This window comes from Electrona antarctica, assembly GCF_951216825.1.
Source record: "Electrona antarctica genome assembly, chromosome: 2".
Classification (NCBI taxonomy): domain Eukaryota; kingdom Metazoa; phylum Chordata; class Actinopteri; order Myctophiformes; family Myctophidae; genus Electrona; species Electrona antarctica.
This window is the reverse complement of record NC_136807.1, coordinates 51,884,071-51,908,742: the sequence shown is the minus strand read 5'-3', so window position 1 is coordinate 51,908,742 and position 24,672 is coordinate 51,884,071. Positions and strand designations below refer to the sequence as shown.

At 40.4% G+C, this 24,672-nt stretch overlaps 2 pseudogenes across 2 annotated transcripts; both read right to left on the bottom strand.

Moving 5' to 3' along the window:
- Nucleotides 1–1,313: 1,313 nt before the first annotated feature.
- LOC306940449 (E3 ubiquitin-protein ligase TRIM21-like) lies at nt 1,314–5,943 on the bottom strand (annotated as a pseudogene). The gene is made up of 2 exons (XR_013792500.1): nt 5,795–5,943; nt 1,314–4,056 (listed from the first exon to the last, which is right to left on the bottom strand). The product of XR_013792500.1 is annotated as an E3 ubiquitin-protein ligase TRIM21-like (transcript).
- Nucleotides 5,944–11,598: 5,655 nt separating this feature from the next.
- On the bottom strand, nt 11,599–15,824 carry LOC306940410 (E3 ubiquitin-protein ligase TRIM21-like; annotated as a pseudogene). The gene is made up of 2 exons (XR_013792499.1): nt 15,677–15,824; nt 11,599–14,346 (listed from the first exon to the last, which is right to left on the bottom strand). The product of XR_013792499.1 is annotated as an E3 ubiquitin-protein ligase TRIM21-like (transcript).
- Between the last annotated feature and the right edge of the window lie 8,848 nt (nt 15,825–24,672).

Here is a 24,672-nt window from a genome sequence, read left to right as displayed (position 1 = left end):
AGAGACATCATGTACAGAAACTTTGTTGAAAGAGGGTACCCCAAAAAATGGCTTGACTCTGCTTTAACTAAATTGAACAATCCAAACCAGGTCACACAGACTAAAAAGAAACATTGTGCCTGCATCACTACCTATAATCCTTTGAGCAATGATATACGTAGCATCCTAGAGAAACACTGGCATGTTTTGTCAGCTGACCCTGAAGGTGCCAAAGTGTTCACTGACCCTCCTCTTTTCTCTCATTATAGATCTCAAAGCATCAGAGACTATATGGTGAAAGCAGACTGCTACATACCCCCCCAGCAACACACAGGGCGGTTGGATGGAGTCTCCGGCTTCTACCCTTGTCTACATTGTGTGGCCTGTAAAAACTCCAAGAAAATGAACACATTTACAAGTGCAGTTACTACAGTTACTACAGTAACAGACAATACACTATCAGACAATTTGTGAATTGTAGTTCTTCTAATGTAGTCTACATGATTACATGTAAATGCAATCTACAGTATTTAGGCAAAACATCTAGGGCAGTCCGCACACGCATCATAGAACACATGAGTGCCATCAGACGCAAGGACATCAAATCTCCTGTCGCAAGACATTTCATGGAAGCCAGTCACTCCATAGCAGATCTGTCTTACAGTTATTGAACAAATTAAGAAATCTAGAAGGTGGTGATTTAGACACTAAACTCCTCCAAACTGAATCTAGATGGATTTTATTATTTACAGTCTGTCAATCCAGGTGGCTTGAATGAAGATCTCTCCCTCCAGTGCTACCTATAAGGAAAAAGGTATTTTCAAAAAGTGATTGTATTAGTCTGTCAACATGTGATGTATGCAGTATTCTTGTTTCCTATATAACTGTGTGAATTTGTATATCTATTCTGTAATGTCCATGCCCCACCATCTGGTGATGTCATCAATTAGTAATCAGCAATTCTCAGCACCTGAGCTATATTGTTTTGGAGCTCTTTAAGAGCAAGTTCTTTGTCTGTGAAAATCATATAGCACTGACGAAGGTCCTAGGACTGAAACGTTTGCTTTTTAATTGCACTTTGAGCATGATAAAATAAAGAAAAAATATTTTCCTAAGTCTCAGTTTAAGGAGTTTTACTTCTATTTTCTATACGGTGAGCAAGTCTTTTCCTGTCAAAGTTTCCCTTGTGTTTTTGAGACCACCGCTACCGTAGTAAAGTTTGGAAAGAAAAAAAGGACGAAGAAAGGCGCAACAGTTTTCTCAGTGCTTCAGTCTGTGAGACACAAGGTTTCTGAACAACAATATAATACATAAAGAACAGTCTGGACAATGGATAATCTCCCCACATTCCACATTTATTGTAAATCCACCAAATATAACAATATTGTATTTTCCATTGTTTGAAACATCAAAATCTTCCTCACTAGCAAAACATGCTGTCACAATTCCACATGAGATGAACACCAACATATACTATAATGTGACAGCATATGTTGTTGTAACCCAGAACCCTAAGTTGGCACTGTACTTCATGCGCTTTTCCCCCTCGACCAAAAAAATCTCTTCACCAAAATTAGCAGATCTACAAGCTCACAACGTGTAGCATTGCTAGGCCTGTCACAATTATTACATGATCGCCTAATCGTAGTTATTTGAGATAATCTAAATTATTATTGCATAATCGTTGTCCATACATTTTCAAAAATAGCATAAATAGCAGATCTACAAGCTTACATGTTGTGAGTGATGTTGTAAGCTTGTAGATCAACTTTCTGCTATTTTGTACGTTTTTTTTGGAAAGAACTAAATATTAAATGTGTCAGTGATTTGTTTGTATATTTAAGTATTTAGTTATGTCATATCTGCTCTGTGCAAATTATGATTTAATAGAAGCCTAAAAGGAAAACAGAAATAAAAGTTGTAACGTTCCAATGTTCAACGCCACAAACAATTAAATCATGAATCGCAATTATGTGTATCAATTAATCGTCACCATAACACATTGTACACATTGTAATCATGACAGACCTATGCATTGCAATGCGTTGCGAGCTTGTAGATCTGCTATCTTCGGTGAACAGTCCCCCAGAATAAGGATGCTAGGGTTCACCGTTCAAGTGGTTATAATATCTGCATTGAGAGAACAATTCACAGAACATTATGAACAATAACAATAACTGATTCATTTTGTCCGTCTGCTATGATTGATAACATTGATTCGTAGATATTAAATGCTGTACATAAGATAAAAGATAACATAATATAATCATTGAAAAATCACTGCATTTCTTTTTGCACCATTAAATGTTATATGTGTATATATTTTAAGCTAAACTATTTGGCTACAGACATGGAAAATGAAGTGTTTGTTCTATACACACATTGAGAGAACAATTGAGAAAAACATCCTTTTGGTGCAGATAAGTCTAATCTGTGTGATTGACAGGAGATAGGATCAGAGTAGCAGAGTTTACCATTTGTATTAAGACCAGGACCGAAGTATGGATAGAGTCTCTCAGTGAAGGTGCAGCCTGTGTAAGAGTAGAGATGATCTCTGGCCTCCACATCATAAAAGGAGACCAGACCCTCCTCATAATCCACAAACACTCCCACTTTCTGGAGCTCTTCTCTTACAGGGAGGAGGACAGGAGGGGAAGCATTAGCCGTGTACTCATTTCCATTCCTCAACCATATAGTCCAGAAACCATTGTTGGGACTCAGTGTGAAGCCTCCCTTCCTGCGGATGGATGCTCTGGCTACTCCTAGTTCCCAGGCAGTCTTCCCTCCAACCTGAACCTCATAGTAAAACTTTCCTGAGGAGAAGCTCTGTTTTCCTAAGACATTGGCATAGAAAGAGAATCTCTCTGGGTTGTTTGGGAGATTCTTCTTTATGTTTCCACAACTCACTTGTTTTCCATCCCCCGACAGGATGAGTTTAGGATGTGCTGTATCAGGGTCCAGAGTTACATCCACCTAATATTGCCGGATCCTCCTCAGCTCAGCATCATGCAGGTTCTTCTCCATATCTTCACTGAGTGTTTTTTCCAGCTGAGCCACAGCTTTCTTCAAAGTCCCTACATATGAAGACTGATGTACATTGACCTTTGTCCAGTCCTTGGTCGGTGGAGGGGAGTTGATGGATGTGAAGTTCTGGAGGAGGTGGAGGTGGTCTTCAGTGTGTGCGAGCTGCCTCAGCTCAGAGCTTCTCTTCTCTAACTCTGTGATTTCTTGTTGCAGCTCTTTGATGAAGCCCTCAGCTTGTTTCTCTGTTGTTTTCTGCTTCCCTTCAATCACATCAATGAGCTCAGCCTGGCTTCTCTCAATACAGCTGATCAGAGCAGTGAAGACCTGCACACCGTCTGCTGTCTCTCTGTCTGCATCTTTCATGCTGAACTCCACTGAGTGTCTGACATCCTGAATCTTCACTTGTCTCTCCTGGATCATCTGCTGAACTTTAGCCTCTGTCTTTCCCAGCTCAGCCATCTTTCCTTCATAGGCCTCTTTCAGAGATACAATTCTATGTAACTTGTGGTCTGACTCAGTGCAGAACTGACAAACACACATGAGGTCAGTCTTACAGAACAGCTCCAGAGGTCTGTCATGTTTCTTACACAGAATATCTTCCAGGTTCTTCACAGGGTCGATTAGTTTGTGTCGTTTTAACCCTGCAAGTCTCAGGTGAGGCTCCAGGTGAGTGTCACAGTAGGAGGTCAGACACACCAGGCAAGACTTCAGGGCTCTGGGTTTGGTCTCGGTGCAGACGTCACAGGAGACTTCATCTGGTTCAGCAGGTTCTGGGTTTGTGCTGGAAGTTTGTCTCTGCTGCTTTGACTTCCTGAACTGATCGGCCATCTCAGAGAGGACTTTATTAACAGACAATTTTGGTCTCATATTGAAGGTTTCTTTACATAGAGGACACTGATACACATAACTAGTGTCCCAGTAATGTGTGATACAGGTGTTGCAGTAGTTGTGTCCACATGGAGTGGTGATTGGATCAGTGAACAGGTCCAGACAGATGGAACACAGGAACTGCTCTTCAGACAGGAGACTGCTGGCAGACGCCATTTCTACACACTGAAAATAAAAAGTGAAACAATCTTAGTTGGATGCTACATAGGTGAGCGACACCCACAGCCACACTACTAGAGTGAGCTAGAACAATGATCTGGTACCAACCACTTATAAAACAAACATGGGTAAATTCTCCTTCTACAGCACTGCCACCCAGATGTGGAATGCCCTGACCCCCTCCCTAAAAACATGCAGATCACTGGCATCTTTTTAAACAGGCCTGTAGGACCATGGGAGAGGAAATGATCACTTCCCTTAGACAGGTGATCATGCAAAGGTAGCCCCAATAACAATAGGCCAAAGATTATTTTCATGACCCGTGATGACATCAAGTGCAGTCCAAAGTGCTTTACATTCAAAAACAAAATCACAACCATGTGAAGTGAGGGGCGCTGTTATCTTCCAACACAAATCTACCAACACAATCCCTACCAATGTATAGCCTACATTTAATTATCAGACAAACGTGGTCAAAACAAACTGTCCATTTCAATGGCATTGTTATTGTTTAAGGAAAAAAACATTAAACCTGTATATAGGAGAACAAAAAATTATAATATTAAACCAGATTAAATACAATACATTGTTGGCACCTCGAGGAGGCCAGCAGCACTTAGATGACCTAAGGAGACGGGTTGTGCGGGATGTGCAGACTCTTAAATGATAGTGGATTTTAGGTTTGCTTTTTTACATTGGATTCTTGGATAGGCTATTGCATTTTAGATTAGAATTGTTATAGTGTAATCAGCTAAATCATTTTTAATGGCACCACTGTCTGTTTAAACCTGTGATCGGTTGGAACATATGTGTCAGGCAATCAGAAACATATGAAGGTGCAGGCCTATCTCACAGAATTTCCCCGCCCCCTTAACCCGCCCCCTTTCGGGGCTAGTGGTGATAGCGTGACGTCACTCCATAGACGCTACATGTTAACAGAGGTAATTTAAGAAGTCTACAACTTTTGTTTTCTCAAGGTAAGGTTTGTTCTATCTGTTCGAGCTGATTTACCATCTTGTTTGCTTCATAATAATATTGGTCTGTCACATTTTTGAGTGGTGTAAACCACTCCTACAACTGGCTTTTGTGTGCAGAAAAAAATGAGCATGGTTGCTATGTTCAAAATAATTTCTGACGTAATTAAATCACACCCGGGTGAACTGGATGACCGTAGCAACCATGGTCATTTTCTCTGCACAAAAAAAGCCAGTTGTGAAATCACATCCAGGTGTGATTTCATTACGTCAGATCAGAGCTGATCAGGCTATATAATACCTTACCTTATATAATACCTCACATCGGACAAAAACTCCAGCTGAATCAACTTCATGGTCACAAATCATCACATCAGAAGACGAGTCTACCTAGCCAAAGATCTTTAACGTCAGACATTACGTCAGACCACAGCTGATCATGCTATATAAAACCTTACACCACTCAGTTCACACGGGTGTGATTTTTACATTAGGAAATGTACTTTCTCCAGAGAAAAAAACTGAAAAAAACATGTAAATGCTAATGTTAAATGACACCACTATCTACCGGAAGGGGGCGTGGAAATGGGGCTGTGAGATTTTTTTTAATCCTAAAGGTTGCAGGAGCCAGTGTAAATATGTTAAAACTGGAGGAATATGTTATTTGAGTGAGTGAACACACACACACACACGAGGAAAAATCAGGACTGACAGAGGAAGGTTTCCTTGTTTAGGATAGATCATTAACTAAATGCAGTAGGCCTACTTACCAATGTTGTCAGTATTTGTGTAAAGGTTCTGTAGACTTTGTGTGTACAACGTCTTGTTGAAAGGTTTTGTAGAGAGATAGACTCTAGACCACTGCCACCAAACTTTTCTTTCGTTTCAGAAGACCACGTCTTGGACGGTGGAGATCAAAAAATCAGTGTAATCACGCACACCTGCCACCTGGGCCTTATATACCCATGCTGCCAGTACAACTGGTGTGTCTTAAAGAGATATCACGTCACAAGTGAGGTGGGGACATTCTTTTTTGTGTGCAGTGAAATATGTTGGGTGGAGAGATCTCAATTCACTCAGAGAAAAAAGGTTACAAAGGTTACAACGTTTTATTTAAGTAAAAGTATCAGTACTGCATTGGAGAACTAGTGTTACAGTACAAGTAGCCTATAAGCAGTGACGGCTCCAGAAAATTGTGACTGGGTGTGCTATGGAGGGGCTGGCTATTTAGAGGGGGGGGCTAATGAATCTTGGTTTACATAGAAGTCAGTCAATTTGGCTTGTTTGGAGGGGGGGCTAAGCCTCCACCAGAGGGGGGCTAAAGCCCTCCCTCCCCCCTGCCTATAGCCTAAGTCCGGAATTCAAAATGTACTTGAGTAAATACAAAAGTATTGGCATCAAAACATGTAGGCCTACTTAAAGTACCTTAAAAGTAAGCTAGTCATTGTGCAGAATGTCCAATTTCAAGATTTCAAATGAATAAACATCCTTTGAAAATAGTCGATCTACAAGCTCACAATACGTCACATCCGACGCATTGTGAGCTTGTAGATCGGCTATTTTCAAATGGCCAAAATGTACAGCCTAAGGTTGAAGACTGAACTGGTTACTGTATGTTTAGTTATAATAATCTGAATCTACAAATTAACTAGTAACTAAAGTTTTCAAATAAATGTAGTGGAGTAAAAGTACAATATTTGGATCCCAGATGTAGTGGAGTAGAAGTAAAAGTATTGGAAATTGGAAATACTCAAGTACAGACTCAACTCAGTGTGATACTGTGATGTGACAATAAAGTTGATTCTGAACAGGAGGAGGCTAAGGATAGACCTATCGGGACCGCTGGCGGGCAGTGAAGGCTGTCGTCTGTCAGTGTGAGCTGTGAGGCAGATTGATTGACTGAAAATGTTATTAACAGTTCGAAAGTACAGGTCAATAAAAAATCGGCTACGACTCGAGGACAAAACCAGAAAAAAAACACTAAGAGTCTAAGACTTGTTTACATCAGGGTCCTACATTTACAATTCATCATAACATTTAAAGAAAGAAAGAAAAAATCATCATATTCAGTTTAAAAAAAGGGTAAACGTGTACAGTATAGAAAAATGTGGGGGGGGGGGGGGGCAGTTTCGAATTGCAGCAACCCTAGTGCCCTCAAAAACCTTCCTCACAAATCCCAGACATGCAAAACATGCTGTCACAATTCAACATAAAATGAACACAATGTGACAACATGTTGTACCCCAGAACCCCCAAATCACAAGTCTTAACTTATACCCTCTATACTTAAAACAGACCTGAGTTGGCACTGTACTTTGTGCTCTCTTTTTCACCCCCTCTACACAAAATCTCTTCACCAAAAAGCAGATCTACAAGCTCACAACGCATAGCATTGCTAGGCCTGTCACAATTATTACATTATCGCCTAATTGCAATTATTTGAGTTAATTGAATTATTTTTGCATAATCGTCAATCGTTTAAATGTAGAAAAATGTCCATACATGTTTTCAAAAATAGCAGATCAACTATTTGCGCCATTTTGTAAAAAGAAATAATGGAAAGAACAAAGTATACTTTTAAGTTTGTAATCGCGACAGCCCTACGCTATGCATTGCAATGCGTTGTGAGCTTGTAGATCTGCTATCTTCGGTGAACGTTCCCCCAGAATAAGGATCAAGTTGTTATAATGTCTACATTGAGAGAACAATTCAGATATATGAATATTACGTACAATAACGGATTTGTTTTGTCCGTCTTCTATGATTGATAACATCGTAGATATTAACTACTGTACATAAGAGACAATAACATAACATAATCATTGTAAAATCACTGCATTCCTATTTTCACTATTACATGTTCTAGTATATTAGTACAAGACTGACATTAACATTAACAAGCTCACAATGCGTCACATCCCGACGCATTGTGAGCTTGTAGATCGGCTATTTTCAAATGGCCAAAATGTTTTGTCTAGTGTTGAGGACTGAAGTGGTTACTGTATGTTTTGTTAATAATAATAATCTGAATCTACAAAGTAACTAGTAACTAAAGTTTTCAAATTAATGTAGTGGAGTAAAAGTACAATATTTGGATCCGAGATTTAGTGGAGTAGAAGTAAAACTATTGGAAATTGGAAATACTCAAGTACAGACTCAACTCAGTTCCAGTTTGCTAAGTGTAAAAGCCTGGCCCTGACCTCCTAGCTGGGAACATTATATTTGCTCTATAGAAAGATGAAATAAATAAAAAATGGCACATGATTTACTGTGAAAAAAATAATTGAAATGGAACACTGAGTGGGGAGAGTTAATGTATGGAGAAAAAACAAAAACAATAATGCTGTAAATGTTTATGTTCACTCTCCTCCCAGTTCTGTACAACTGTATGAATGAGTGTGCTTATCAATAAACAGAATTAAAAAAAGGAAAAAAAGAAAGATTAAATAAATCTATCTGACACTAGACATATTTAGTTATTCATATCATGGGCACAGTTTGCTCAGGGAGCGGTAGCTCAGGGTTAGAGTGGCTGGAAGGTTGCCAGTTCGAACCCGGGCTCCCCCAGAGTTAGTGTCGAAGTGTCCTTGAGCAAGACTCTGAACCCCTAATTGCTCCTGATGTGCTGACTAGTGCCTTGCATGGTTTCTGCTGCCATCAGTGTATGAATGTGTGTGTGAATTGATGCACAATCTATGTAAAGCGCCTTGGATAAAGGTGCTATATAATTGCCCCATTTACCATTTATCACAGTTTAGCTACAGTACGGTAAGAGGTTAGGTGGGCAGACTGGGCACCAAGGAAGAGTGGGCACCTCTGTGTTAAATTGGCTATTGAATGTAAAAAAGGGACTTTTAGTCTATGTATGATTATAAGCTACATCTGTATATCCAGTCATGTTGGGGCATAAACAAGAAGTCCTGTGACCCCCATAGTAAAATGATTTAGCTCCCGTTGTCATAAATGTGCTGCAGGAGAAACACTCAGTGGTGACACTAGGGTACAGGTTTGTATTGTAAAGGTTTCCAGTGATTTTTAATCAGTCAAATTGTGTCACCCTGACCTGATGCCTCAAGGCAGAGGTCATCACCATGCTGGTTTAGCTACAGTAGCCCTGAATGACCACAGGTCTATGTAGATAATGTAGGCCTATGTAGATATTTTGATATTCTGTCTCTCAACATGTATAAGGATAAATGTCCACCTACTTTTTACATCTGTAAACTGTCTGTCTGTGATGTGACAATAAAGTTGATTCTGAACAGGAGGAGGCTATAAGGATAGGCCTATCGGGTGGTCAGTGAAGGCTATCATCTGTCAGTGTGAGCTGTGAGGCAGATTGATTGACTGAACATGTTATTAAAAACAGTTCAAAAGTACAGGTCAGTACCAATTCTGCCACGAGGACAAAACCAGATAAAGCACTAAGACTTGTTTACATCAGGGTCCCCCATTTACATTTCATCAGAACATTTAAAGACTTACAAATATACACTTCTATGAAAAAAAGAAAAATCATCATATTCAGTTTTAAAAAATGGTAAAAGTGTACAGTATAGAAAAATGGGGAGGGGGGGGGGCAGTTTCAAATTGCAGCAACCTGTAAGTGCCCTTCGAGAACGGTCTCAAAGGAGTTTAGGGATTCACATCTCTTAACGGCTGTTGGTAGGGTGTTCCACATTAGTTTTGATGGTTTAAAAGTGTTACAAGGAAGGGCATTTCAAGTTCTAGGAATACACTGTGCCTGACACAGTGGTAGAAATGACATCCATGATTTTACACAAAAACTATTTTCTATTTGAGAACTCCTATTATCTCCAACTGCAGGGGGCACCAATGGGCTCAGTATTCAGTCCAGATTATGCAGGCATTGCCTTGGGCTTCCTTGAACACAATTCAGTGTGGCACAACAATCCTTTTGCCCACAATATGTTGTTATTTAAGAGATGTATTGATGATATTATCCTTATCTGGCAAGGTACTGAGGAAGAGCTTCATAGTTTTGTGTCCTACCTGAACAATCTGGCACCTACCATTAAATTCAATATGGTATTCAGCAAACATGAAATTCCATTTCTAGACACCCGTGTACTTTTTCAGGATGGCAAATTGTCCACCACTCAGGACGCCAAACCCACAGACAAGAATAGTCTTTTACATGCCACTAGTGCACACCCCCCTGCTTTGAAGAAAGGTTTACCATTATTCTCAATTCCTTAGACTGAAACGAATCTGTAACAGTCAGTCAGATTTTGAAAAAGAGAGAAACTTTGTTGAAAGAGGGTACCCCAAAAAATGGCTTGACTCTGCTTTAACTAAATTGAACAATCCAAACCAGGTTGCACAGACTAAAAAGAAACATTCATGTGCCTGCATCACTACTTATAATCCTTTGAGCAATGATATACGTAGCATCCTAGAGAAACACTGGCATGTTTTGTCAGCTGACCCTGAAGGTGCCAAAGTGTTCACTGACCCTCCTCTTTTCTCTCATTATAGATCTCAAAGCATCAGAGACTATATGGTGAAAGCAGACTGCTACATACCCCCCCAGCAACACACAGGGCGGTTGGATGGAGTCTCCGGCTTCTACCCTTGTCTACATTGTGTGGCCTGTAAAAACTGAACACATTTACAAGTGCAGTTACTACAGTTACTACAGTAACAGACAATACACTATCAGACAATGTGTGAATTGTAGTTCTTCTAATGTAGTCTACATATTACATGTAAATGCAATCTACAGTATGTAGGCAAAACATCTAGGGCAGTCCACACACACATCATAGAACACATGAGTGCCATCAGACGCAAGGACATCAAATCTCCTGTCGCAAGACATTTCATGGAAGCCGGTCACTCCATAGCAGATCTGTCTTACACAGTTATTGAACAAATTAAGAAATCTAGAAGAGGTGGTGATTTAGACACTAAACTCCTCCAAACTGAATCTAGATGGATTTATTATTTACAGTCTGTCAATCCAGGTGGCTTGAATGAAGATCTCTCCCTCCAGTGCTACCTATAAGGAAAAAGTTATTTTCAAAAAGTGATTGTATTAGTCTGTCAACATGTGATGTATGCAGTATTCTTGTTTCCTATATAACTGTGTGCATTTGTATATCTATTCTGTAATGTCCACGCCCCACCATCTGGTGATGTCATCAATTAGTAATCAGCAATTCTCAGCACCTGAGCTATATTGTTTTGGAGCTCTTTAAGAGCAAGTTCTTTGTCTGTGAAAATCATATAGCACTGACGAAGGTCCTAGGACTGAAACGTTTGCTTTTTAATTGCACTTTGAGCACAGAGCACTTTATGAGCATGATAAAATAAAGACAAAATATTTTCCTAAGTCTCAGTTTAAGGAGTTTTACTTCTATTTTCTATATGGTGAGCGAGTCTTTTCCTGTCAAAGTTTCCCTTATGTTTTTGAGACCACCGCTACCGTAGTCAAGTTTGGAAAGAAAAAAAGGACGAAGAAAGGCGCAACAGTTTTCTCAGTGCTTCAGTCTGTGAGACACAAGGTTTCTGAACAACAATATAATACATAAAGAACAGTCTGGACAATGGATAATCTCCCCACATTCCACATTTATTGTAAATCCACCAAATATAACAATACTGTATTTTCCATTGTTTGAAACATCAAAATCTTCCTCACTAGCAAATCCCAGACATGCAAAACATGCTGTCACAATTCCACAAGATGAACACCAACATATACTATAATGTGACAGCATATGTTGTTGTAACCCAGAGCCCTAAGTTGGCACTGTACTTGATGCGCTTTTCCCCCTCGACCAAAAAAATCTCTTCACCAAAATTAGCAGATCTACAAGCTCACAACGTGTAGCATTGCTAGGCCTGTCACAATTATTACATGATCGCCTAATCGTAGTTATTTGAGATAATCTAAATTATTATTGCATAATCGTTGTCCATACATTTTCAAAAATAGCATAAATAGCAGATCTACAAGCTTACATGTTGTGAGTGATGTTGTAAGCTTGTAGATCAACTTTCTGCTATTTTGTACGTTTTTTTTGGAAAGAACTAAATATTAAATGTGTCAGTGATTTGTTTGTATATTTAAGTATTTAGTTATGTCATATCTGCTCTGTGCAAATTATGATTTAATAGAAGCCTAAAAGGAAAACAGAAATAAAAGTTGTAACGTTCCAATGTTCAACGCCACAAACAATTAAATCATGAATCGCAATTATGTGTATCAATTAATCGTCACCATAACTCATTGTACACATTGTAATCATGACAGACCTATGCATTGCAATGCGTTGCGAGCTTGTAGATCTGCTATCTTCGGTGAACAGTCCCCCAGAATAAGGATGCTAGGGTTCACCGTTCAAGTGGTTATAATATCTGCATTGAGAGAACAATTCACAGAACATTATGAACAATAACAATAACTGATTCATTTTGTCCGTCTGCTATGATTGATAACATTGATTCGTAGATATTAAATGCTGTACATAAGATAAAAGATAACATAATATAATCATTGAAAAATCACTGCATTTCTATTTGCACCATTAAATGTTATATGTGTATATATTTTAAGCTAAACTATTTGGCTACAGACATGGAAAATGAAGTGTTTGTTCTATACACACATTGAGAGAACAATTGAGAAAAACATCCTTTTGGTGCAGATAAGTCTAATCTGTGTGATTGACAGGAGATAGGATCAGAGTAGCAGAGTTTACCATTTGTATTAAGACCAGGACCGAAGTATGGATAGAGTCTCTCAGTGAAGGTGCAGCCTGTGTAAGAGTAGAGATGATCTCTGGCCTCCACATCATAAAAGGAGACCAGACCCTCCTCATAATCCACAAACACTCCCACTTTCTGGAGCTCTTCTCTTACAGGGAGGAGGACAGGAGGGGAAGCATTAGCCGTGTACTCATTTCCATTCCTCAACCATATAGTCCAGAAACCATTGTTGGGACTCAGTGTGAAGCCTCCCTTCCTGCGGATGGATGCTCTGGCTACTCCTAGTTCCCAGGCAGTCTTCCCTCCAACCTGAACCTCATAGTAAAACCTTCCTGAGGAGAAGCTCTGTTTTCCAAAGACATTGGCATAGAAAGAGAATCTCTCTGGGTTGTTTGGGAGATTCTTCTTTATGTTTCCACTGTTTTCCATCCCCCGACAGGATGAGTTTAGGATGTGCTGTATCAGGGTCCAGAGTTACATCCACCTAATATTGCCGGATCCTCCTCAGCTCAGCATCATGCAGGTTCTTCTCCATATCTTCACTGAGTGTTTTTTCCAGCTGAGCCACAGCTTTCTTCAAAGTCCCTACATATGAAGACTGATGTACATTGACCTTTGTCCAGTCCTTGGTCGGTGGAGGGGAGTTGATGGATGTGAAGTTCTGGAGGAGGTGGAGGTGGTCTTCAGTGTGTGCGAGCTGCCTAAGCTCAGAGCTTCTAATCTCTAACTCTGTGATTTCTTGTTGCAGCTCTTTGATGAAGCCCTCAGCTTGTTTCTCTGTTGTTTTCTGCTTCCCTTCAATCACATCAATGAGCTCAGCCTGGCTTCTCTCAATACAGCTGATCAGAGCAGTGAAGACCTGCACACCGTCTGCTGTCTCTCTGTCTGCATCTTTCATGCTGAACTCCACTGAGTGTCTGACATCCTGAATCTTCACTTGTCTCTCCTGGATCATCTGCTGAACTTTAGCCTCTGTCTTTCCCAGCTCAGCCATCTTTCCTTCATAGGCCTCTTTCAGAGATACAATTCTATGTAACTTGTGGTCTGACTCAGTGCAGAACTGACAAACACACATGAGGTCAGTCTTACAGAACAGCTCCAGAGGTCTGTCATGTTTCTTACACAGAATATCTTCCAGGTTCTTCACAGGGTCGATTAGTTTGTGTCGTTTTAACCCTGCAAGTCTCAGGTGAGGCTCCAGGTGAGTGTCACAGTAGGAGGTCAGACACACCAGGCAAGACTTCAGGGCTCTGGGTTTGGTCTCGGTGCAGACGTCACAGGAGACTTCATCTGGTTCAGCAGGTTCTGGGTTTGTGCTGGAAGTTTGTCTCTGCTGCTTTGACTTCCTGAACTGATCGGCCATCTCAGAGAGGACTTTATTAACAGACAATTTTGGTCTCATATTGAAGGTTTCTTTACATAGAGGACACTGATACACATAACTAGTGTCCCAGTAATGTGTGATACAGGTGTTGCAGTAGTTGTGTCCACATGGAGTGGTGATTGGATCAGTGAACAGGTCCAGACAGATGGAACACAGGAACTGCTCTTCAGACAGGAGACTGCTGGCAGACGCCATTTCTACACACTGAAAATAAAAAGTGAAACAATCTTAGTTGGATGCTACATAGGTGAGCGACACCCACAGCCACACTACTAGAGTGAGCTAGAACAATGATCTGGTACCAACCACTTATAAAACAAACATGGGTAAATTCTCCTTCTACAGCACTGCCACCCAGATGTGGAATGCCCTGACCCCCTCCCTAAAAACATGCAGATCACTGGCATCTTTTTAAACAGGCCTGTAGGACCATGGGAGAGGAAATGATCACTTCCCTTAGACAGGTGATCATGCAAAGGTAGCCCCAATAACAATAGGCCAAAGATTATTTTCATGACCCGTGATGACATCAAGTGCAGTCCAAAGTGCTTTACATTCAAAAACAAAATCACAACCATGTGAAGTGAGGGGCGCTGTTATCTTCCAACACAAATCTACCAACACAATCCCTACCAATGTATAGCCTACATGTAATTATCAGACAAACGTGGTCAAAACAAACTGTCCATTTCAATGGCATTGTTATTGTTTAAGGAAAAAAACATTAAACCTGTATATAGGAGAACAAAAAATTATAATATTAAACCAGATTAAATACAATACATTTTTGGCACCTCAAGGAGGCCAGCAGCACTTAGATGACCTAAGGAGACGGGTTGTGCGGGATGTGCAGACTCTTAAATGATAGTGGATTTTAGGTTTGCTTTTTTACATTGGATTCTTGGATAGGCTATTGCATTTTAGATTAGAATTGTTATAGTGTAATCAGCTAAATCATTTTTAATGGCACCACTGTCTGTTTAAACCTGTGATCGGTTGGAACATATGTGTCAGGCAATCAGAAACATATGAAGGTGCAGGCCTATCTCACAGAATTTCCCCGCCCCCTTAATACGCCCCCTTTCGGGGCTAGTGGTGATAGCGTGACGTCACTCCATAGACGCTACATGTTAACAGAGGTAATTTAAGAAGTCTACAACTTTTGTTTTCTCAAGGTAAGGTTTGTTCTATCTGTTCGAGCTGATTTACCATCTTGTTTGCTTCATAATAATATTGGTCTGTCACATTTTTACATTAGGAAAAGTACTTTCTCCAGAGAAAAAAAACTGAAAAAAAACATGTAAATGCTAATGTTAAATGACACCACTATCTACCGGAAGGGGGCGTGGAAATGGGGCTGTGAGATTTTTTTTAATCCTAAAGGTTGCAGGAGCCAGTGTAAATATGTTAAAACTGGAGGAATATGTTATTTGAGTGAGTGAACACACACACACACGAGGAAAAATCAGGACTGACAGAGGAAGGTTTCCTTGTTTAGGATAGATCATTAACTAAATGCAGTAGGCCTACTTACCAATGTTGTCAGTATTTGTGTAAAGGTTCTGTAGACTTTGTGTGTACAACGTCTTGTTGAAAGGTTTTGTAGAGAGATAGACTCTAGACCACTGCCACCAAACTTTTCTTTCGTTTCAGAAGACCACGTCTTGGACGGTGGAGATCAAAAAATCAGTGTAATCACGCACACCTGCCACCTGGGCCTTATATACCCGTGCTGCCAGTACAACTGGTGTGTCTTAAAGAGATATCACGTCACAAGTGAGGTGGGGACATTCTTTTTTGTGTGCAGTGAAATATGTTGGGTGGAGAGATCTCAATTCACTCAGAGAAAAAAGGTTACAAAGGTTACAACGTTTTATTTAAGTAAAAGTATCAGTACTGCATTGGAGAACTAGTGTTACAGTACAAGTAGCCTATAAGCAGTGACGGCTCCAGAAAATTGTGACTGGGTGTGCTATGGAGGGGCTGGCTATTTAGAGGGGGGGGCTAATGAATCTTGGTTTACATAGAAGTCAGTCAATTTGGCTTGTTTGGAGGGGGGGCTAAGCCTCCACCAGAGGGGGGCTAAAGCCCTCCCTCCCCCCTGCCTATAGCCTAAGTCCGGAATTCAAAATGTACTTGAGTAAATACAAAAGTATTGGCATCAAAACATGTAGGCCTACTTAAAGTACCTTAAAAGTAAGCTAGTCATTGTGCAGAATGTCCAATTTCAAGATTTCAAATGAATAAACATCCTTTGAAAATAGTCGATCTACAAGCTCACAATACGTCACATCCGACGCATTGTGAGCTTGTAGATCGGCTATTTTCAAATGGCCAAAATGTACAGCCTAAGGTTGAAGACTGAACTGGTTACTGTATGTTTAGTTATAATAATCTGAATCTACAAATTAACTAGTAACTAAAGTTTTCAAATAAATGTAGTGGAGTAAAAGTACAATATTTGGATCCCAGATGTAGTGGAGTAGAAGTAAAAGTATTGGAAATTGGAAATACTCAAGTACAGACTCAACTCAGTGTGATACTGTGATGTGACAATAAAGTTGATTCTGAACAGGAGGAGGCTAAGGATAGACCTATCGGGACCGCTGGCGGGCAGTGAAGGCTGTCGTCTGTCAGTGTGAGCTGTGAGGCAGATTGATTGACTGAAAATGTTATTAACAGTTCGAAAGTACAGGTCAATAAAAAATCGGCTACGACTCGAGGACAAAACCAGAAAAAAAACACTAAGAGTCTAAGACTTGTTTACATCAGGGTCCTACATTTACAATTCATCATAACATTTAAAGAAAGAAAGAAAAAATCATCATATTCAGTTTAAAAAAAGGGTAAACGTGTACAGTATAGAAAAATGTGTGGGGGGGGGGGGGGCAGTTTCGAATTGCAGCAACCCTAGTGCCCTCAAAAACCTTCCTCACAAATCCCAGACATGCAAAACATGCTGTCACAATTCAACATAAAATGAACACCAACATATACTATATGAAGGTCATCAATGTGACAACATGTTGTACCCCAGAACCCCCAAATCACAAGTCTTAACTTATACCCTCTATACTTAAAACAGACCTGAGTTGGCACTGTACTTTGTGCTCTCTTTTTCACCCCCTCTACACAAAATCTCTTCACCAAAAAGCAGATCTACAAGCTCACAACGCATAGCATTGCTAGGCCTGTCACAATTATTACATTATCGCCTAATTGCAATTATTTGAGTTAATTGAATTATTTTTGCATAATCGTCAATCGTTTAAATGTAGAAAAATGTCCATACATGTTTTCAAAAATAGCAGATCAACTATTTGCGCCATTTTGTAAAAAGAAATAATGGAAAGAACAAAGTATACTTTTAAGTTTGTAATCGCGACAGCCCTACGCTATGCATTGCAATGCGTTGTGAGCTTGTAGATCTGCTATCTTCGGTGAACGTTCCCCCAGAATAAGGATCAAGTTGTTATAATGTCTACATTGAGAGAACAATTCAGATATATGAATATTACGTACAATAACGGATTTGTTTTGTCCGTCTTCTATGATTGATAACATCGTAGATATTAACTACTGTACATAAGAGACAATAACATAACATAATCATTGTAAAATCACTGCATTCCTATTTTCACTATTACATGTTCTAGTATATTAGTACAAGACTGACATTAACATTAACAAGCTCACAATGCGTCACATCCCGACGCATTGTGAGCTTGTAGATCGGCTATTTTCAAATGGCCAAAATGTTTTGTCTAGTGTTGAGGACTGAAGTGGTTACTGTATGTTTTGTTAATAATAATAATCTGAATCTACAAAGTAACTATTAACTAAAGTTTTCAAATTAATGTAGTGGAGTAAAAGTACAATATTTGGATCCGAGATTTAGTAGAAGTAAAACTATTGGAAATTGGAAATACTCAAGTACAGACTCAACTCAGTTCCAGTTTGCTAAGTGTAAAAGCCTGGCCCTGACCTCCTAGCTGGGAACATTATATTTGCTCTATAGAAAGATGAAATAAATAAAAAATGGCACATGATTTACTGTGAAAAAAATAATTGAAATGGAACACTGAGTGGGGAGAGTTAATGTATGGAGAAAAAACAAAAACAATAATGCTGTAAATGTTTATGTTCACTCTCCTCCCAGTTCTGTACAACTGTATGAATGAGTGTGCTTATCAATAAACAGAATTAAAAAAAGGAAAAAAAGAAAGATTAAATAAATCTATCTGACACTAGACATATTTAGTTATTCATATCATGGGCACAGTTTGCTCAGGGAGCGGTAGCTCAGGGTTAGAGTGGCTGGAAGGTTGCCAGTTCGAACCCGGGCTCCCCCAGAGTTAGTGTCGAAGTGTCCTTGAGCAAGACTCTGAACCCCTAATTGCTCCTGATGTGCTGACTAGTGCCTTGCATGGTTTCTGCTGCCATCAGTGTATGAATGTGTGTGTGAATTGATGCACAATCTATGTAAAGCGCCTTGGATAAAGGTGCTATATAATTGCCCCATTTACCATTTATCACAGTTTAGCTACAGTACGGTAAGAGGATAGGTGGGCAGACTGGGCACCAAGGAAGAGTGGGCACCTCTGTGTTAAATTGGCTATTGAATGTAAAAAAGGGACTTTAAAAAAAAAGTAGTCTATGTATGATTATAAGCTACATCTGTATATCCAGTCATGTTGGGGCATAAACAAGAAGTTGAAGGATAAAACTAAGTGTGATAATGATGTACGGTGCATGTTCACATCATGTATACTTTACATCACATTGAACATTTTTCAAATAATTTATTTTTCAACATTTAACGACAACAGAGCCAAGGTACCCAGGTGTCCCTAGTGCCCATCTATCCTGAATCCCTTTCGACGTCATGGACTCCGAGGGCCTAAACTTTTATTAGACAAGTGGTCCTTAATTATAGTAATGATTATGTCCTGATTGTGCTGTGACCCCCATAGTAAAATGATTTAGCTCCCCATAAATGTGCTGCAGGAGAAACTCAGTGGTGACACTAGGGTACATGTTTGTATGGTAAAACATTTCCAGTTACTTTTAATCAGTCAAATTGTGTCACCCTGACCTGATGCCTCAAGGCAGGGGTCATCACCATGCTGGTTTAGCTACAGTAGCCCTGAATGACCACAGGTCTATGTAGATAATGTAGGCCTATGTAGATATTTTGATATTCTGTCTCTCAACATGTATAAGGATAAATGTCCACCTACTTTTTACATCTGTAAACTGTCTGTCTGTGATGTGACAATAAAGTTGATTCTGAACAGGAGGAGGCTATAAGGATAGGCCTATCGGGTGGTCAGTGAAGGCTATCATCTGTCAGGCCTCATTCACACGTACCAAACACCAATCAAGCAATGTTTGGTCGTTTTTTTGTTTTTTTGGGCCACCACAATGCTTTTCCAATGGGAGTCACATGGTTTGATCAAACATTTGTGTTTGATCGCTGATTGCTGATTGCTCCCCCCTCATCAAACAAAAATGTTTGGTCAAACCATGTGACTCCCATTGAAAATGAATTGGAGCAGCAATCAAAAAGCAATCAGGCATCACACACGGACCGAACATTTGTTGTGTAGGTGTGAACTAGGCCTCAGGCCTCATTCACACGTACCAAACACCAATCAAGCAATGTTTGGTCGTTTTTTTGTTTTTTTGGGCCACCACAATGCTTTTCCAATGGGAGTCACATGGTTTGATCAAACATTTGTGTTTGATCGCTGATTAATGATTGCTCCCCCCTCATCAAACAAAAATGTTTGGTCAAACCATGTGACTCCCATTGAAAATGAATTGGAGCAGCAATCAAAAAGCAATCAGGCATCACACACGGACCAAACATTTGTTGTGTAGGTGTGAACTAGGCCTCAGTGTGAGCTGTGAGGCAGATTGATTGACTGAACATGTTATTAAAAACAGTTCAAAAGTACAGGTCAGTACCAATTCTGCCACGAGGACAAAACCAGATAAAGCACTAAGACTTGTTTACATCAGGGTCCCCCATTTACATTTCATCAGAACATTTAAAGACTTACAAATATACACTTCTATGAAAAAAAGAAAAATCATCATATTCAGTTTTAAAAAATGGTAAAAGTGTACAGTATAGAAAAATGGGGAGGGGGGGGGGGGCAGTTTCAAATTGCAGCAACCTGTAAGTGCCCTTCGAGAACGGTCTCAAAGGAGTTTAGGGATTCACATCTCTTAACGGCTGTTGGTAGGGTGTTCCACATTAGTTTTGATGGTTTAAAAGTGTTACAAGGAAGGGCATTTCAAGTTCTAGGAATACACTGTGCCTGACACAGTGGTAGAAATGACTTCCATGATTTTACACAAAAACTATTTTCTATTTGAGAACTCCTATTATCTCCAACTGCAGGGGGCACCAATGGGCTCAGTATTCAGTCCAGATTATGCAGGCATTGCCTTGGGCTTCCTTGAACACAATTCAGTGTGGCACAACAATCCTTTTGCCCACAATATGTTGTTATTTAAGAGATGTATTGATGATATTATCCTTATCTGGCAAGGTACTGAGGAAGAGCTTCATAGTTTTGTGTCCTACCTGAACAATCTGGCACCTACCATTAAATTCAATATGGAATTCAGCAAACATGAAATTCCATTTCTAGACACCCGTGTACTTTTCTCATACATGAGTAAAAGTACAAAAGTATTGGCATAAACAACATGTACTTAAAGTTCCAAAAGTAAAAGTAGGCTAGTCATTGTGAAGAATGTCCCATTTCAAGGTGTCAAATGTATAAACATCCTTTGAAAATAGCCGATCTACAAGCTCACAATGGGTCACATCCCGGCGCATTGTGAGCTTGTAGATTGGCTATTTTCAAAGGATGTTTCCCCAAAATATATAAAAAAAGTTTGTTTTTAAGAAAAGTATACTTTGCATGATTAGAAGAACAATAGAACATGCTTTAACATTAGACAACTAGAAAAAGTGCCCTTCAGGGCACAGGTCTCCACCAGGGCAGGTGTGGCCTCCTGGTGGCGCTATAACAGGCCGTTCTGGAAAATTTGGGGCAGAGGTTCATCGTTGGCATCCAGGGAGTGTGTGGAAAATTTGGCATCGACCGGGTTAACGGTGCCAGAGATTAGCTGGTAACAGATGGACACATGCGCGCGCACACACACACACACACACACACACACACACATATACTCTCTCGCCATTCCTTCGGCCTGGTGGAGACAATTAAGGTCTAATATTACTGCTACAAAACCTGTATATCCAGTCATGTTGGGGCTTAAACAAGAAGTTCAATGATAAAATTAAGTCTGATAATGATGTACGGTACGGTGCAGTGTACTGTGTACAGTATGTACAGTATGGGAAAGTGGTGGTGGTGGGGGGGGACTTTAACTTTTTTTTTACAGGGGCCAGTTTCAAAATGCAGCAACCCGCTTAGGTGCTCTTTGAAAGCGGTCTTGAAGGAGTCTAGGGATTCACATCTCTTAACGGCTGTTGGTAGGGTGTTCCACATTTTAGTTTTGGTGGTTTAAAGACCCCAGTGTTACAAGGAAGGACATTTCAAGTTCTAGGAATACACTGTGTCAGTCTGTGAGACACAAGGTCTCTGAACAACAATATAATACATAAAGAACTGTCTGCACACTGGATAATCTCCTCATGAACATTTATTGTAAAATCCAACCAAATAACAATATTGTATTTTCCATTGTTTCAAACATCAAAATCTTCCTCACTAGTGATGGATATTTTATAGACATGGACACGTATATATCAATCAGTTGATATTTTAATAGACAGTTGACACACAGTGTCAGTTTGCACAAGGCACAGGAACTAAGTTGAGACAATGCGATACTGTGGTGACTAACACAGTTAAGAATGCGGCCAGGCACCCCAGGGGGTCTGGGTGCTGTTTCTAATCTTGCTTAGTTATTTACAATCAGCTAAAACACCCCAGGAGGGAGGGGTTCTGTTTCTGACCTAATGATAGGAACAGCTCCTATCTCCAACTGTTAAACCAACAGCTGTGTGTGTGTTGCAGAGAGCTTCCTGCTCTCTGCTCCAGAATTGATGAATCTACACTGTGTATTTGTGCTTAATCATTTAGACTGGTTAACAATATAGTTTGAACAATTTCATTACATGTGTTCGGCATACTTCATATATAGTATAGATATTGAATTAGTCTTAGTTGGTATAAAACTTATAGAGTGTTACATGAGCTGTATGCTCTGTGTCCCTCCTCCCCCTCCACCGGAAGATCCTGTGAGTTTCTAGGGAGGCGGGACTTAGAAGCTAGTAAATACTGCAGACGCTGTGAAACTAGCAGAGTCCACACTGATTAGCTATGATGTGACTTCATGTATTCCACGGGGCCTTCCGCCCGTGGAAAGCCTTGTACTGAGTTATTCTGTTCAATAAAACTGATCAGAATGTGACGACAACCTGCTCCTCGACTCCTTTCTTCACTCGACGACCATCACTGCTAAAGACACAATTTGGGTAACTTGGTGCTAAATATACATCATAAATGGCGCCCGATGGACTGGAGGAATGATGGTGTAGTTTCTATGCCACGCTGAACGGACCTGCGACCTGCTGGGGGTCACTTTTGTGGCTCTGTGTCGTGGCGGTGATGGGGTGATCGAGGTGAGTTGGGGTGAAGAGGGGGGTCGTCTGCTCAGTGACAACGCGTGTTTTCATTCACCATTGTTTTATTTTTTCTGTAAACGCCAGGCGAGCTAGTCATAAACTTGTCTTTATCCCTTTGAAATTCATTTTTTACGACAATTAAGTACTTTCCTACTTCTTGATAGTCCGTCGTCAAGTGATGGCTGTCATGAAGCATTCCTGGCCAATGTGCAGAAGATGTGGGTTTTTTAAATCTATGTAATTATTACCTTCTGCTTCAAATGTGAAGCGTGTGTTCAGAGTAGCGTGCCTTATAGGTTAAGGCAGTTGCAAACTAGACGCGTTTTTCGGGGAAACCGGGAGGCGCGCCTGGTGTGCGATTGTCTTTCATGTCCACTTGCTGTTTGCGTGGCTGCTCTCATATTAAATGGAAGTGCACAATATTTGGACGGTTTTGTGCGTTCCTGAGGGCAAGCCGAAAGTGTTTAGTGGGTAACTGAGACCCCACGCTATTGGGTGTATGGAATAGGAATCTGAAATTTTGGATGATTAATATTAATATTTATTAATATTGTTCTTCTGAGGTTGTCTGGATTACGCAAGGCCCAGTAGGACGAGCCGGCGAGCGTATTGCAAAATCGAGATTTTGTGACGTATATATATATACGATGCATATGTGCGCGCACTTCGACGTGTACGTGTTTTTTCTTACATTGCTGCTGGGGGAAATGTGCGGGCGTATGGGGATTATTTTTATTAGATTAATTGTGGTTCCTTTGTGCCTGTGCTGTTTTCTCCGTGCGCGGTGGTTTTGTGGGAGGACACGTTGTGCGTTGATGTTTAGGTAGGATGAGATCTCTTATTTTTGTCTGTGGTTCGTTATGGGACCGGTGGCGGGGGGTTTTCTCCGGGGGAACCCCCCCTGTTTTCTGAAGTGTTTAAACTTTAAATATTGTTTTTCGTTTGCGTTGTGGTTACGTTCCCTGTGATGTCTGTGATGTGGGGGACGTGCTGATTCGTTTTCGATATGTTTGTCATCTGTAGCAGGATTCACGACGACTTGTTGAGATCTTGTTATTATTGTTTGGTCGCGGCCATGTTTTTACCCAGGAGGCCTTTGCGGTTTTTCTGGCCGTGCTGTTTTTGGTCCCGGTCGATGGGGGGGGAGTCTTGTTTCTTTTTAGACTCTCTTCAGGCTTCCGGTATGTGATGCGGACTGTTTATGCTTTTTATTTTTTCACTTTCCATTGCAAGGGAATGTGGGGAAGTAGAATGCTTGAGCTAGAAGCGTTGTTTCTAAACTTGAGCTGGTTGTTCCCTTACGCCCGCTGCGTGCGTGCGCGTGTGCGTGTGGGTGTGCGCTCTTTCGGCGCTGTTTTGTTTTCTTTGGGGACTTTGAGTGACAGTTTATCTTTGGCTTGACAAAGCCTATGGTTTTGGCGTGCGTGCGTGCGTGCCTGTGCCTTGCGTGGGAGCGTCTGATGAGTGCGTGATGAGTATGTATGACTGTACTCAATGTGTGTAGTGCGTGCCTGTGCCTGTGCGTGGGTGCGTGATGGATGCGTGTGTCAGTTGATCTGTTCTACTGACTGTATGACTGTACTGAGAGTGATGTTATGGATGGCGTAGCACTGTTTTCTGTGATGATCAGATTCTTGTCATGAGCCATGATGGGTCATGGCTCAGGGGGGAGTAATGGGTTAATACATTTATGAACAAACTAGATAAATGAACGAAATTAATAGGAGGTTAACAAATAAACTGGATGCATGAACTAAATTAGATAAGGGAACTATAATATGGCTATTCATGTACATTAGAGTGTACACATATAAAGGAGTGTGAAATGATATTTGAGAAATTATTTAAAGTGCATT